The sequence below is a fragment of the Hemitrygon akajei genome, unplaced genomic scaffold (genome assembly GCF_048418815.1).
Source record: "Hemitrygon akajei unplaced genomic scaffold, sHemAka1.3 Scf000046, whole genome shotgun sequence".
NCBI classification, from domain to species: Eukaryota; Metazoa; Chordata; class Chondrichthyes; order Myliobatiformes; family Dasyatidae; genus Hemitrygon; species Hemitrygon akajei.
In genome coordinates, this window is record NW_027331932.1 from 3,209,583 (window position 1) to 3,214,410 (window position 4,828).

Consider the following 4,828-nt stretch of genomic DNA (forward strand, 5'->3'; position numbering starts at 1 on the left):
TGTGTGTGTGTGTGTCTGAGAACCGTTGTGCTGCAGAAGGAAGAGGAAGGAAGGGGAGCCGAGGAATGGGCGGGTATGAGGTGGTGACATTGCACATACGACAGGAGTCACATGACAGGCCTATCCACACAACACTGTGGAGAGGTTCGGAACCGAGGGACCGATATCCGGTAGATAAAGGGAGTAAAACCAGGCGCAAACTCTCTCCCAACCTCTTCAGAATTCCCGTGAAGAGAGAGAAGGAGATTTGTAGAGGAGGGGTTGGGTTGGGCCGGAGATGTGGAGGGTTGTTGGTGATGGAGCGGTACACGCAGAGAAGCGTCTGGGAGGTTGCAAATGAAGGAGAAGTGTCCAGTGGAGCAAAGAGGTGACTGAATTGGCAGGACTATAGGGGTGGGAGGGTGGGCCGGAGACGGCAGAACTCCTAGAGATGGTCAGTGTTGAAAGGGAGGGGGGGAGTGACTAGACCCCTCGTCTTCTGTCATCTATGTTTCAGGAACAACGTCAGAACATCCTTCAAGTGGGTGAACTCTCTCAAGGTGTCAGTCCCCTATGATGAGCTGGTAGAGACCTGTGCCCACCAACACACTGGATCGAAATGCAGATAAATCCAAAATGTCTTTCACACAAAAGGATTTGGGAGACTCGGGGAGGATTCCTTTCAGGGTAACTTTTAGGTTGAATTAGTGGCGAAGAAGGCAAATATGATGATAGCATTCCGGGTGGTCCAGATTATATACATAAGGGTGAAATGTTGAGACTATACAAGGCACTGGAGGGGCCTCATTCGGAGCGTTGCGGGCAGTTTCTGGCCCCTTATCGAGTAAAGGACGAGCTTACATTGGAGATGGTTCAGAGGCGGTTCACAAGAATGATTCCGGGACTGAATGGCTTTTCATATGGGGAACATTTCATGGCTGTGGGCCTGTACACTCTGTAATTGACAGGAATAAGACGTGAATAAAGGACGTCCCTCTATTCTGAGGCTGTACCCTCTGGTCTTTCACTCTACCAGCACACGGCAAATCCACTAAACATCCACTCTGGCAAGACCTTTCACCATTCGAGAGGTCACCCCTCATCCTTCAGAAGTTTATTGATCACCCGCCCAGAGCCAGTCATATACTCTTCAAATGACAAGAACTTTAATCCCGGAATAATATTCCTGAACCCCCTTTAGATGATCTGCAGTTTCCACACACCTTTGTAAGAGAAGCGGCCCAAGACTGGTCACAATAGTCCGCATGAAGCCTCACCGGTGCTTTATCATTTCAGAACGTTATATCCTTGAGTTTACATTCCCTGGACATAAATGCTCACCTGGCATTGGACTTCCTGATCACAGACTCAACATGCAAATCAGCCTTCAGGGAATCCTGCACAAGTTCTCCCAACTCCCTGTCAGTGTCAGCCTCCGTTTGCGTTTTCCATTTTCTCACCAGTTACAAAATTGCCTACGCTTTCATTTCAATGTTGGCAGAAGATTGTGTCAGCCTTCCTTTAGAACAGATCATCCACTTTGGGATGTGCATGTCCTATTCTTTCCGAACTGCTTACAGAAATTCCAGCCATTGCTGTTCTGCCGTCACCCCTCCCTCTCCATTCAATACTGGCCAACATTACCCTCATGCCTCTGGAATTTCCTCTTTTTCCCCACTAATACATCTGATTTGAGCTTCTTCCTCTCGAACTGAAGGATGAACGTTTTCATATTATGATCACTTAACCCTGAGGGTTCTTTTACCTCAAGCTCTCTGATCAGATATGGTTGACAGACCAGCATCCAATCAAGAATACCTTGTGGGTTCAACCACGAGCTGCTCTAAAAAGCCAAATCGCATGCAGTATAGAAATACCCCTCCTGGATTCTAGCACCAACCTGATTTTCCCAATCTACCCGCATATTGTAGTTCCCCCATGACGATTGCAACATTGCCCTTTTGGCATGTATTGTCCGTGTCCTGTTGTACTTTGCAGGCCAGATCTTCACCACTGTTTGTGTGTCTGTATACAATTCTGATCAGATGTATTTACCTGAGCATTTCCGTACCCCTAACCTCAATGATTCAACGCCTAGCGACCCTCGGTCACTGCTGAAAGGACTCTGCTCGAAACGTCGTCTGTATTCTTTCCCATAGATGTTCCCTGGCCTGCTGAGTTCTCCAGCACTTTGTGACTGTTGCCTGGATGTCATCTCTTTCTTACGACTTGATTCCATTTTTACCAACAGGGCTTAGACGCCCTCTCTGCATTCCCGGCTGTAGCTTCGACAGAATGTGTATCCTTGGGCATTAAGTTCCCAACTACAATCTTTCAGCCATGATTCAGTGACGCCTGCAACTTCAGAACTGCCAATCTGCAACTTTGCTGCAAGTTTAGCTTCGTGATTTGGTTACCGCGCACAGTCGAAATCCACACATTCAGTAATATATTCAGCCTTTTCTTATTTTTTTCTTTTATTCTTTTCAATTTTAGTCCCACCTTCTAAGTTGCAGCTTAGGCGATTGACTGCAATTTCCCCCAGTGATCAACTCTTCTCAGTACACATTGCCTCTGTTTCTAAACCAATTACTTCATCGTCAGCACTATTATTGGCCTTTCCTAAATTTTTTTTGCACTGAAATTTGAACAGCTCAGAACACGAGTTGCACAGAGCTCAACCATATGACTCGGAATATCGTCGGAGGTCTTACAACCACGTGCCCCCCAAAATTTTCCATGAACTGTACTGGCCATCTGGCTCACATCCCTCCGCAACTGGTCCGAACCCGGACCATTACCCCGAACATCCTGCCCATTAACTTAGAACCTAACTCCCAGGACTCCCTCCTCAAACGTCCTATTCATGGCATTGATGCCCACAAGGATCACCATTTGACTGGCGCTGCTCTGGGCCTTGGACCATCTGGACAATAGCAATGCTTACGTCACGCTGCGGTTTATTGGCAACAGCTCAGCGTTCAGCGCAGTCATTTCCTCAGTTCTAATCAACAAGCTCCAAGTCCTGGGCCGTTGCATCTCCCTCTGCAAAATAATGTTTGACTTCCTCATCGTGAAACCCACAGTCCGTGCAGATCGGTTATAACATTTCTGATCTACAGGTGGTGTTGAATTAGCAGAGAGGCTGCAGGGCTTACACAGAGAGGGAAAATGGACAAAGTACTGGCTGATGGAATACAGTGCTGGAAGTGTATGGTCATGCAAATTGCTAGAAGAAATTTTCTTAAACAACAAACTACGGCTCAAAGGGATCAGGGAGTCCCGGTGCAGGATTCCCTCGAGGTTAATTTACAGGTGGAGTCGGTGGTGAGGAAGACAAATGTAATGTTAGCATTCATTTCCAGATGACCAGAGTATAAGAGTAAAGGTTTATTTTCTAGGCTTTACAAGGCACTGGAGAGGTCACATTTGTTGTATTATTCGCAATGTTGGTCGCCTTAGTAAATAATGGATTTGCTGACATTGCAGTTGATACGACCAGAAGACATTGCAAAACATAAATCTATTCAGCCCATCAGATCTGATTGGCTATTCTATTCATGGCTCATCCCGGATCGCACTCAACCGACCTTCTCGCCGTATTTTTGATGCTCTAACCAATCAAAAAATTGTCATGTTCCGCCTAACTCAACTCACGGTCTTGCCCTCCAGCATGGTTTGTTGGAGAGCATCCCGCATATTCGCTTCTCTCTGGCAACACGCACTCCTCTTTGCTTCCATTCTAAAAGGCCGCCCCGTAATTTTGAGTATGTGCCCTCACGTTCTGTATATCCCCACCACAGGAAACATCCTCTCCACACCCACCGTACCTAGCCCTTTCAACATTCGGCAGATTCAACAAGATCACTGATTGTAAAATAATATTGTTTAAACAATCTTTTAGAGTTTTTCGAGGAGAATACCAGGAAAATGGATGAAGGTAAGTCAGTGGAAGTTGTCTACGTGGACTTCAGTAAGGCCTTTGATCGGGTCCCGCATGGGAAGTTAGTTAGGAAGATACAGACACTAGATATATATGGTGAGTTAGTAAATTGGATTAGACATTGGCTCAATGGGAGGAGCCAGAGAGAGGAAGTGGAGGATTGCTTCCCTGAGAGGAGGCCTGTGACTAGTGATGTGTCACAGGGATCATTGCTGGGTCCATTGTTATTTGTCATCTATATCAATGATATGGATGATAAAGTGGTAAATTGGATCTGCGAATTTGCTGATGATACAAAGATTGGAGATGTAGTAGTTCAGTGAGCAAGGTTTTCTAAGCTTAGAGAGGGATTTGGATCAGCTAGAAAAAAGGACTGAAACATGTCAGGTGGAGTTTAACACAGACAAGTGTGAGGTATTAAACTTTGGAAGGACAAACCAAGGTAGAACATATAGGGTAAATGGTAGGACACTGAGGAGTGCAGTAGAACACCGGGTTCTGGGAATACAGATACATAATTCCCTAAAAGTGGCGTCACAAGTAGATAGGGCAGTAAAGAGAGCTTTTGGTATATTTGCCTTTATAAATAAAACTATTGAGTACAAGAGTTGGAATATTATAGTGAGGTTATATAAGACATTGGTGAAGCCGAATTTGGAGTATTGTGTGCAGTTTTGGTCACCTAATTTCAGGAAGGATATTAATAAGGTTGAAATAGTGCAGAGAATGTTTACAAGGATGTCGCTGGGACTTGAGAAACTGAGTTACAGATAAAGCTTGAATGGGTTAAGAATTTATTCCCTGGAGCGTAGAAGAATGAGGGGAGATTTGAAGAGGTGTATAAAATTATGATGGGTTTAGGTAGAGTGAATGCAAACAGGCTTTTTCCACTGAGGCCAAGGTAGA